This window comes from Sebastes umbrosus, chromosome 17 (genome assembly GCF_015220745.1).
Source record: "Sebastes umbrosus isolate fSebUmb1 chromosome 17, fSebUmb1.pri, whole genome shotgun sequence".
Classification (NCBI taxonomy): Eukaryota; Metazoa; Chordata; class Actinopteri; order Perciformes; family Sebastidae; genus Sebastes; species Sebastes umbrosus.
The window spans coordinates 10,712,194-10,724,925 of record NC_051285.1 but is presented as its reverse complement, the minus strand read 5'-3'; the positions used below and the strand labels follow the sequence as shown (position 1 = coordinate 10,724,925).

Sequence of the window (12,732 nt, the reverse complement as noted above, 5' to 3'; positions counted from 1 at the left end):
TATGCCAGCTCAGTCGCACAGATGTTCGTGAAATAGTCACAAAATTGAATGTATTGATTCGTATACATAGAGACAAATTTCTTTTTTTGTGAGGAGACCGGTGTTCGTGTCCCGTTTGAAAACCACAAGTCAAAGTTGATTTATTTGCCACTTAACTTCTGTGTTTTAGTTACGACACTTCCAGAGTTATTTGAACCCAAACTGCAATCTTTTTGTAAAGCTAACTAAGTAGTTTTTCTCATGGAACTACCGTACTTAAGTTACAGCACTTTTTTACGGCAGGATTGTGGGTCAGAATAGCCAGAAAAGCATGCTGGCTTGCATACTGCAAGATGCATCCTGGTATTTTTTGGCATACTGCATTTGACATACTAAATCTTTTTCTGGCATACTAAATAGTATGATAATATGGGTATTGGAACACAGAGTCAGTTTCTCTATCTGGTGCTCAAGGAAATAGAAAATAAAAGGAGACTGGCAAGACAATTCAAGGCCTCTCAGCACAACTGTGAGTATTAAAAGCCTCTCAACACTTGCATTTTTGAGGAACAGAAATGCCTCTCTGTTGAATTCGTCACTCATTCTTGTTTGAACGCTCCAAAGACGCCAGTTTTCTTGATTTCTTCTCGGCCTCCTGCATAGATTCTATCAATACTCACAGTTGTGCCAGGATGCTGCTTTATAAATGTCTTGCTATTCTTGCAGAGGTGTAATTTTCCACCATTTCTTTGAGCTCCTGTGGCGTTCCAATACAGAAACCCAAATGCTCACAACTACCACTGGCTTTTTGAGTCTTCCTCGTGCTAAAAAACATGCATATTTTGATGTGAGCGTGCATTCTGAAAAGACATGAGAGAGGGTCCTTGATTTCTCCCTGCAGGATTTGAGGACCAATATTGCATGATGCCAGGACGGAGCACTAGTCCTAAACGTCCAAGAGGAAACCTGAGGGGATGAACGCTCCCTTTGAAGGTGCCATGATGGTTTCTTTCTCATGACAACTTCAAAGTGAATGTTTAGGCTAGAGGGACTTTTTGGCATTTCACTTTGCAATGAGAAATCTTAATAGCAGTCACTTCACTCAGAGACTCCTGCTTATAGGAGCCCCTTGACCCCCCCTCCCTCTGATCTGTGCCTGGTAGGCTCGGTCAGAAATCCATCCATGAAACCTGAACCCATGAGCAATGCAAAACAGTAACGTGATCGGATGAGTCGTCTATTTCCCACTCGACACATTTTTACATTCAGCACACTGTCTGCCAGATGGGATGTTTCTGATTGTTCTGCATATAATAGCTAAAGAACCTGGTAGATGTTTGCACACTATAGCTGATAATATTCCCCCGCCAAACACACACTGCTAAACAATTCAAATATGGTCGTATAAACACCAGAGTGATGTCGGGTGTCCTTCATGCCTCCCCAGTCACCAGATGTAAACATACTTTCTATTTAAAATCCGTGAACTAGATTTCTTTCTCCTTCATTCCTCAAAGACCGAGACTTTTTTGCCCCGTGAAGATAGTCAGGTATCCCAGACAGATGAGGATTCGTATGACATACTGTAAATCCGAGTGGACTGAGGTTGTCTTGCAGGCCTTTAAGCATCATATACTGTATGTTTAGTTTTTTTTTTAAATAGGTCATTTTGTATCATGCACATAATCTTTTCTTTAAATGAATAGTTCGACATCTTGGGAAATATGTGTATGAGCTGTATCTATTTCTTGGTGAACAGTGGTAGTGACTTCCTGGAGTCTTTGTGTAAAACAGCTTATCATTTTTACACTTCTGTTTGTGTATGGTTACCAGCTGCGACAGCGACGCTGGTATTGTTTTCACCTTGTGAGTCTGCGTGTGAGTTGTCATGGCAAAACGTGGTCATGGAGACACCTGCTGTAACAGGAACTATACCACAGGGGTGCTTTTGAGGACTTTAACAGGTGTTTATATTTCTGTGGACAGATTTTGTCACTGCAATAGTGTTGCAACCGTGTTAAGATGCAGTCACGAAACCTTACAGGTGTGAAGCTGAGATCAGCATGCAATAATAAAAAGTAATACTCCGTCGTAAAACGTCTGTCACTTATTGACCATCTCAATGCCATTACACAGTATGCATAATTTATGAATGTAATATACACGTGTAAAGGCTTATAAGGTATTTATATAAGCTTTAAACTTAACATATTTCTTCACAATTTTGCTGCGAATTGAATTGTTTGCAACTCATTAATGCAGTGAGTTGGCAGCAAATAACAACAATACGGTCTTTTCAAAGAACCTTTGCGTTGCCATCCGGAGGAAGTTAATGTAAAAGAATGCTGCAATGTTTGGAAATAACTCTACTCTACTATTTATTGTCATAATTATTTTCATATTTGATGTATTTTTCACATTTGCATTGGAAACAGAACACCCCCCACCTAAAAATATTACTCAATATGACTTAAAAAAAAAGATTTTGTTGCTCCAAATAACACAGCACAGAGTTGTCACTGCAGACAAGACCTAACGTTGTCCCAGGAGATTTACTTCTCATTATCCTCTCTATTCCCTGCTGGCTGATGTGACACAGGAGGGTAGATGGCATGCAGCTCTGACAGACTGATGCTTCATTTTAAGCTCTGGGGGCTTGTATCCTGTAATATCTCTGTACAGTCGGTGGGCAACAGTGCAAGACGGCTTGCTGGAAAAGGTCAAATGTGCTGCATTGACTTGGATAAATAAAGGTTTAAAAACAACTGTCAGTCAACATGTAGGCCAGGACATATGCTACGGAGAGTGGCATCTTATTCGGCATCATGAATTTTGCATGTGATTGATTTCCCTGAGAAAAACAAGAGAGAAAAAAATCTCTATTGTGAATTATTTTTATTTTCCTGTCTGGCTTCATACCTGCCTATACCTGTCAGTCTCAAACCATCTCACACAAACAAACAAGCTAATATTTACTCCGCATTATCCGTTAGTTACATCATGATGCGGTCTGAGTCAATAATTCTGTTTCTGCCGTCATCTTAGGAAACTCCTACAGGCCGTTTTCAATCTGTCAGTCCTGTCACATTGGTTTTCCTGTCTTCTATATGTCTCTCCATACCTAAAATCACGTGACCTATAAGTATGTATACTGTATGTATAAGTGTGTGTGTGTTTGTGTGTGTGTGTGCGTGCGAAGGGTGCATCATAGCTGACATGACATGAAGGGTTGTTACAGGCTGGCATGTGTTGCATAATGCTTTTATCTCTGCGACACACACGCTTCCACAGTCCTGCCATTGATGTAGGTGTTCTTTCATCTGGCACCTCAAAAGTGCGTGCGTGCGTATGCGTGTGTGTGTGTGTGTGCGTGTGCGTGTGTGATTACTACATGTCAAAAGTCTGCAGTGCCTCAGTAAGTGTGGAAAAATGTGTAGGTGTAGTGCGCTGTGAAGGCAGTTGCAACGGTGCGGAGAGGGAAAGAGAGCGAGTGCGAGAGAACGAATGATGCAAAGTCTTTGGGATTTCGTCTTCTCCATCCTTCGTCCTTCTCCACCCTCCCTCCCTCGCTCCATCCGTCGTCCTCCCCTGCCTCATTCCTCTCTTGTGTAGCAGCTTCAGATGTGGTCCGGAGACATTTCTCATCTTAACTACAAACATATCGGTAGGAGAGACACCGATGATTAAACTATAGGAAACCTCTGGCTCTTTTGTGCAACTGCTGGCGTGATAATTATATCAGTAGTAATCTATAATAGCCTCCAACATACATGTTAATTCATGTGGTTATACACATGAGCTCATTGGAAATATAGGAGTGAGATGTTTTGGTGTTGTATATATAGTGTTCCTTCTGCAAATAATTGGCCCATATGACAAATCATTGTCATTCTGTCATTCATGTGTCACATCAGCAAACCGGCTAATGTGTGAGTGTAAATGTATCTATAAAAGGAAAGCCTATTCATAGTCAGAATATGTGGGGGCATTCTTTTTATTTTAGAAATATCGGGCTACTTGTGTCATGTGCAAAATGTGGCTCTTTAGTCATTTCAAAAAGGCCCTTTGGTGTTCAGTTTTTCTTTTTCCAGCTAAGAAATAGTTCCAGCTTACAATCTTTATGATAAGCTACGTTAATTGTCTCTCTTTACTTAAAGCAACAGTTTGGCATTTTGGTAAATACGCTTATCACTTTCTGTTGGGGAGATGAAAAGATTAAAACCATTCTCATATTTGTCCATTAAATTTGAAGCTATAGGAACCCCCTTTGTAACACCTTAACCAGGGACAACAGATGAAAAATAGGCTTTTGGCTAATTCTGGCATTTTTTATTACCATGTTTATTTATTAATTTGCACTGTCCCTTCTCAAATAAACTAAACTAAACTAAGCGACAGCCAGTAGCTGGTTAGCTTGGTATAGAGATGGGAAACAGCTAGCTTGGCTCCGTCCAAAGGTAACAAAATCTACTCAAAAGCTCACAAATTGAAATGTTTTATCTAAGTTTAAGCTTGTATAAGTATGTAAAAACAATTCACTGCAAGAAAAAAACAAAATCCTAAATAACTCTGTATAATATTGAGCCTCAAAATCTCTTATTTCAGCTGATTCCAATGCAAACTTTGGGAAACTGTACTGGCAGCAAGTGGTGGTTTCTGCTTGCGGCTCATGTCTGTGTATTTGGGGCGTTATTGTTAGCTGGCACATGATTTAATTTCAAGCCAATTTTAAAGATCTAATTACATACGACATGCATTGCAAAATGAGTGAGGGGAAATAGACCAAGACAATGGCTATGTTTACATGCATATAATAATCACATTATGGCCAATAATCAGAGCAAGGCATCGCTCCGATTAGGATGTTTACATGGGTGGACTGTTCCATTAATAGTACTATCTTCATGCTACAGACAGTGATTAATGGCCGAAGACGCGTCCTACGCATAGTGTTAAAATGTCACAGTCTCTCTACCGCAAACCTAATGTTTCTCCCATGATGCCACAGTTGTATAACCTTGTGACTTCATTCATGAATACTGAGCTGTATAGCTTCAACATCGTGGGACATGTACAAAGATGTCTTTTTAAGAGAAAAATCGTCACTTGTTAAATGGCACATAGCTCCACTGGAGGCACATAGTGTTTGTAGCTGAGAGAGTAATAATAATAATAATCACTTGATTTATAGCGCCACTAAAAACAGAGTTTACAAAGTGCTTTGACTAGACAAAGCAAGCAAAAGCACGATAAAATGAAATATGACAACAGAAAGCTATACAAAAGCAAGACAAAACTTACACAGGTAAAACATTACAATATATAAAACAATAAAAAAAATCTATTTAATAAATACAAATAAAATGAAAAAAGTAATACAAATAATAAAAACGCGATAAAAGGACGACATCCAATAAAAGCATGTCTATAAAAATGTGTGTTCATAAATAAACAATGTAAGGGACGGAACATTACATTAAATTACATTTATTTATCAGCCAATAAATGTTGCATTCTCCCTCCAGCGTCCCATTGCATTTACTTCACAACAAGTCGTTGTCAGGCACTTAACATCAATCTCAGCCATTTATCCGTTTGTCCGGAGTACAGCCAATAGGAACGCTCTCTCTCAAATGACATGTGATTGGTCAAAGTCTTCCGTCATGAGCCAAATGATGCCAAACACATTCTGCCTACTGCACTTTTAAGTACATTCTGAGAATGCTGATCAATGTCCAATTCAACCATTGCTTTATATTTGTCGATTGGATTTTCCTAATCAAGTATTCACACAGTGATGAAACCAGATTCACTGCTTCTTCAAGGACTTTCTAAGAATTACGATGAGATCAAGCTGCAGGCTGCCTGTTCTGTGTTTTTCATAATAAGGTCCCTTTTTTATTTCTCCCTGCAGGCCTGGAGGACAGATATTATCAGTACGGAGCACTAGTCCCAAATGTCCAACAGGAAGCCTGAGGGGATGAACACTCACCTCTGAAGGTGTCACGATGGCTTCTTTCTTGTGACCACTTCAAAGTGAATGTTTAGGTCATTCCTTCAGTTCGCTAGAAGGTCTTCTTGGCATTTCACTGTGCAATGAGAGATCTTAACAACAGTCACCTCACACAGAGACTCTTGCTTGTAGGGGCCCCTTGACCTCCAGGGCCTCTGATCAGGCCCATACATCAGACCGGCAATACGTCATCCAGAGTAGGCTCGCATGACCCAGTCCCTTTTGGGAGAAAACAATCCCGTGTCCCTCATAGTCAGTAACAGCGTAAACAGAAGAAGTTGAAACATGTCTCTAAACTTCTACTTTAAACAAACCCGTAATAATAATTCTATGCCGAACAGTTGCTGTGTAGTTGGTTGCACCAACAATAAATCCAAAATGCCTAGCAAAGATATAATAGAGGGGCTTTATGGCTCCAAGCTATAGACCAGACCAGCATTGCGTCATCGCCGAGGCTGTGCTCCCATTTGGCGGAAAGAAAGCTCGCTGTCACAGGAGAGAAAATGCTGAAAAGCTGTTGTGTAGCAGGTTAACCGAGGCTTTCACACTGAGATTTGAGGCACATGCGATACGTGAATATTCACTGTCAGTGTGGTAAATGGTGAAATGATGCTGGTGACAATGACTAGCATGAGCGTTGGCTTGAGTGTGAGGCTGCTGCAGTAATACAGTCATACATTCACGTTATAGCAGCATCAGATTGTCGTCTCCAACTAAGACTCAGCCTACAGATCAAACAGTTGGCTATTAGCAGGTTGGTTATTTACAGACTTAGCCGAACGTGATTCAATCAAATATGTATAGATGTCTGGATAAATGATATCCGGCCACTGTGTTGGACGAGGGAAGACTGAAGGGACATGATGGTGATCGACCTCAATTTATGAAGGTATCGCGAACACTCAGGTTCAGGCAAGATCGCAAAATAATTATTAGACGCGTATAAAACAAACATTTGTATAACAAGAGATACGAACTTGTCAAAATTAAAATCCGAAAACATGTCAAATTGCATTGAAGTTTATGGGATTTTCAGTTTGTTTTCCCCCAAAAGTGGGCGTGGCCTTGACTTTTTGCAAAGTACACGTATGTGCCAGTTTGATGTATTCCGAAATCCATCCATGGATGTGAGGAATGCAAACCTGAACCCGTGAGCAATGGAAAACAGAAACGTTGTTTGATGAGTCATCTATTTCCCACTCGGCACATCTTCAGCACACTATCTGCCAATGGGGTTAAAGGACCCTTTAATTATTAATTCATTGAAGTACACTGAGTACCATTACCTCTGTTCCGTTTGCCTTTCGGTTTTGACGGTCAAGCGTCCCATTCAACTATTGCCTTTTATTTGCGGATGTGGATTTTCCAATCACATATTTACAGTGATGAAACCAGATTCAGTGCTTCTCTCAAGGATTTTCTAAGAATTAGCATGAGATCAAGCTGCAGGCTGCCTGTTCTATGTTTTTTCATAATAAGGTCCTTGTTTGTTGATTTGAATTTCCTCTGGGACTATAACTGGAGCATTAGTCAATCGGCTTCCATGTCCAAAACATCAAGAAAAATTAATTAGCAACAAATAAAGGGCCAATGCGTATTTATACACCCACAGACGCAGATACACACACGAAAAAAGAAGAAATCTGCATGGTGCCAAATGCACTAGATTTCAATAGAATAAACAGAATGGAATAAAACATCAAAACAACAAGTAGCTCTATGGAGCTCATTAAGACACATACGCATGATGACAGATGGCTTCATTTAAAGATATCCAACACAAAACTAAATGTCGGAAGCTCCTCTTCTGCGACAGGTGCTGTGTCGGTAAATGTTCCTGACTCTTCCGTCTTTCCAAATCTAAATATTTTCTGTGCGTCATTATTAACCTGCTTTATTTTAAAAATGTCCCTCCATAATGTCCAACGTCCTCAGAATGAAATTATACTGGGATTGAATTACATCACACCTGCCTACTGGCTCAAGCTAAAACAGTCAACTGCTTATCTTTGTGTGGCTGAGTTTTTCTTCTCACCACCTACATATACGCATAAGATGATTAATCCTTGAAAATGATAAAATGTGTGTGCAGAGTTACAGTACAGGGGGAGAGAGTTGAAGGATGAAAGCTGGTCTCCATCATTCAGCATGATAGCAGGATACTAGCCCCCACCAGTAAATGGATTAACTCATCACAGACCTCTAGACGAGTGTGTGTGTGTGTATGCTCGTCACAGTTGTCACTTAGAGATATGACCAGAGGATGTTCCTTACAGGTTGGTTGGTTACTGCTCTTTTTCACTTGTCCCCATCCCTCACTCTGCTCTCACCCACAATCGACCCACGTGCCTCAAAATGGTCAGAAATTATATATACCGCTTTCTTTAAGAGGTAATTAACATTTTTTTTAAAAGGCTGGATCACCGGTTCAGTTGATTCAAAAGTAGGGCTGTCAATCAATTAAAATATTTAATCACAAATTAATCACATTTTTTTTATCTGTTCAAAATGTACCTTAAAGGGAGATTTGTCAAGTATTTAACACTCTTATCATCATGGGAGTGGGCAAATATGCTGCTTTATGCAAATGTATGTATACATTTATTACTGGAAATCAATTAACACCATAAAACAATGATGGATGTTGTCCAGAAACCCTCACAGGTACTGCATTTAGTATTAAAAAATATGCTTGAATCATAACATGGCCAACTCAAGCCCAACAGGCAACAACAGCTGTCAGCGTGTCAGTGTGCTGACTTGACTATGACTTGCCCCAAACTGCATGTGATTATCATAAAGTGGGCATGTCTGTATAGGGAAGCCTCGTGGGTACCGATAGAACCCCTTTTCATTCACATATCTTGAGGTCAGAGGTCAAGGGACCCCTTTGAAAATGGCCATGACAATCTTTCCTCTTCAAAATTTAGCGCAAGTTTGGAGCGTTATTTAACCTCCTTCACTCTAGCTTTAAAACTGAGCCCGCTATAACCTCCGAAAGAACGATTGCGTTATTGTGTTTAAGAAATTAGTGGTGTTAAATTAATTTGCGTTTACGCATTATTATTATTTCGTTAACTTCGACAGCCCTAGTAAAAAGTAGTTCCATTGGCAATGATGAAGGCTATTAGCTGCGAGTCGCTTGTTATACTACGTCACTTGCTGCGGCCATCCGCAGACTTATTTGTGATACGTAAAACCCAAATGTAATCGGCAACAACATATATTTCCTTCCAAACATAATTGAGAATGCAGTTTAGTTGTATGGGAATGTAACTTTTAGGAGACAGGGCTGGCTGCTGAGACATTTCATTCAAAACCACAAAATGTGAAACTCATGTGGGCAATAGAGGAAAAGTCAAGGGATCACCATGTCATTAGGATTCATCCCCTGGGGACCATGAATGTCTGTGCAGAATTTCATGGCAATCCGTCCAATACTTTCTCCAAAATCTCTGGAGATTGCCATCTGCAGAGGGATGCTGATAGTGTCTAAAAAAACCTAATAAATATACTAACATGGGAATTCATTCCCTGGGAACATAGTTCTATTTTTTGAGTCAACATTCAAGGCCTTTAATAAAGCTCAGTAGTGCCTTCCAGCATTCTGGGACTATAACCTGGATTATCTTACATTTCAAAGTGAAGTGAGTGATGCTGATGAACAAGATGTCCTTCCTGGCCCCGTCTATGTGTTAGTTTAAAGTGACCTAAATCATGAGCTATATTTGGTTGCTTTTTGATTTTATTGTGTATGTTGTACGCTGATGAAATGTGTGGTGTGGTTGCATCCAAGAACAAACAGTCCAAACTTAATGCTCGCTGTTAATGTCTCCCTGTAACGGAAAACTTTCCAGAAGCGGACTCACCTCCCCAATCCGAGAACATTAGAACAAATATTACAGATAATGTGTAACTACTGAGGCCCTGATCTCCCTGTGTGAGACGTCTAATCAAAACATAGTCTCCAGAGTGTGTGAACAAGTGTGGGAGACTATAAATAAACCAGAATCAAAACTGCCTGTCTTTCTTCAAACGCAGCCCGGGCTGGGAGCGCGCGAGCGTGTCCAATCTAGAGCGCCTAGGCGATGCAAACATCTTTTGAGGATGACATGTCAGTCAAACCAACAGGAAAACAATGGAGAGCGATGAGGCATGGAGGAGGCCGACTGGTTGAGGTGTCATTCAGCGCGCAGAGGACACACACATATTATACGAGACACAAACGCGCAAACATGGTTATTTGCACAAGTGGTGTGCATGACCTGAGGCAGAAAACACACCGGTTTAAATTATTTTCCCCAGTAGGAGATACCCAACTCATGCATACAGTATGTGCCATACCATTCACACAAGCAAATAGTGAAAGGAAGAAGTAGCCTCTCAAAGGACACTAGATCTGAGGGAAATGGAGAAGAGAGGGTGAAGAGACATAGGAAGACAGGCAGCAAAGAAGCAAACAGCCTTCAAGAGAGATTGACTGTGAGAGATTGTTGCCACAATGAGAGACATGGAGTGAGGTACACACTGGCAACAGGGATTCAATTACTGGGTATTGTTTTGACTCCCACTCCCTGGGACACCAGCAAGTGGCAACAGCAGGGCGGGAGCACTATGTCCATATGTATGGATGCAGTACGTATGTGTGTGCTATTTCAGCATGGACTAAAAGCTCTCATGGTAACGTCTGTGGTCGAGGCGAATCTGGCCCCGGGCAAGCCCCGCAGAAAAAACGGAAAATAAATGACAGGCTCCATCTCCCAGCCAACACCTACATCAGTCATCCTTTCATTAGTACAGCTGAGAGCTGTGCGAGGATAGAGAGAGACAAAGTAAAGGACAGAAAAGCGACAGGGGAGACCAAAAGAAAAGACGACCGCGATATAAAAATAGCAAGGCAGAAACAGACAAATATTTATGTAAAAGAGAGATGAGAGGGGAAAGGAAGATGAAGCCACTGACGTGCTCCACAGCTTCCTCTCTGAGTTTCATTGACAATCTGAGAGGGGAGGAAAAGTTGACATTTCAAAGTAGACATCTGGTGGAACAATGTGGGAAAGGGAATGAGCCGGTGAGGATCAGAAAGAAAGAAGACAAGGAGACATGAAGCACAGAGAAACAGAGACTCAAATGCAGGAAAAACAAATGACAGCTATAGTGTATGAGCTCCTCAGATCTTACACATGACAGACAGGAAGGTGGGAACACTGGTGCATTTAAAGCATTTCCTTTGTCTCCCAGTGATAATAACAGTAAATCTACTAAATGGACCTGCGTGACTAGCTGACTAACTTGTACGTGAACACCTGATCTAAGACAATGTAGGGGATTTACAAATGGGACAGGTTTGTTATTAGCTAATTAATAAATAATATTCGCAGAAGTAGTTTGTTACATCTTGAACAAAGGGGTTGCTTGCGCAAACCCAGTGTATGTCCTTTGTTTTGGCACACATGTTCAGGTTGGGAATGAGGTAGAGAGATGGGTCATCATCGTGGTAGGCAATGGTTGGTGGTGTTCTAAGGTGTACATGGGTGTGTTCTCTTCCTCTGAGAGTGGGGACTGCCCCCCCCCCTTTCGGGTGTGGAGGCTGCCCTCTCTCTTGGAAGTGCAAAAGGCTTAAGGTTATCTGGTCCGTGTGGATCCAGAAGGAAAGATCAGAACCTGGATCAGGTTCTGGAAAAGGCATGAGCATCGGTGGGGGTCCTCTGGACTCCTGGATGACGGCGGCTTGTCCGTCTGACCGATGAGCACGGGCTCTGCATCATGAGTGCAGATGCAAATGGGATGCACGAGAGTCATCCCCTGAAGAGTGATGGAACCCAAGTGTTGGAACACATAAGGTTTAGTTCAAAACCGGAGTCAAGCAGATCAAGGGTGCTGATACAGCTCCCTATGAATACTGAGGTGTATATGCATGTGGCATTATCCTTGCGGACGAGGTTGCCAAGGAGGTCAAGAATGGAGGTTGCGGTACGTTCGGTGTGGCGGTCCCAGGGAGCAACGTGGGCTCCTTTGGTTCCCTTCTCCAGCTTACGACGTAAACTTTGGTGGTAGAAGAGAATGGGATCCGGCCATGTCATACTGGTGGGGGGCTGTCGTCGGACTTCTTTGGAGAGTCCGGCAGCGCTGGTTGTTGACTGGCTGTCCCAAACTGTCTCATCGCTTCCTTGAAACACTTTCGAATCCTGTTTTCCATTTCTTGCCAACCCTCCCCTCTGGGGTGGTTTGGGACTACATCATTATACTTACCTCTTTGCTTGGGGTTTTGGTCGTACTGAACCCTCTTCGGTTGGAAGGTATCAGGTTGCCTTGGCCTGGCCTGATTGTGGAAGTAGCCTTGGTTACCACCCCCCTGGTTCTGTTGGTTACCATGCTGGAGAGGTGGTTGGCTACCATACTGGCGAAGTGGTTGGCGTCCCTGGTAAGTCACCCTGGCATTTTCCCAAGCACGAGGCATTTCGTTGCCTTCGAGTGCCAGGTCATTGCTCTCAGAGGACTGAATCCCCAGGACACGGGCGGCGTCGTCTTCTGGCCACCTAACAGGGCGTGTCTGTGTCTCCCAGGCCATCTGCGCATACTTCCTGATCTCATGCATGCTGAGGTTGTTTGACCTGCTGGACATCGTGACATCATAACGCACACTTTCGTGGAGGTTGTGCAGGAACAGGGACTTGAAAGTTTGTTCTTCCTCCAGGCCCGGGGCGCTACGTCCCTGCAAGTAAGCGGCTCTCAGGCGT

At 42.1% G+C, this 12,732-nt stretch overlaps 1 protein-coding gene across 1 annotated transcript in view; it reads left to right on the top strand.

Annotated features, from left to right (window-relative positions):
• Positions 1-12,732, top strand: part of plac8l1 (PLAC8 like 1) — a 37,090-nt gene that overhangs the window by 10,168 nt on the left and 14,190 nt on the right. The window lies entirely within an intron of this gene.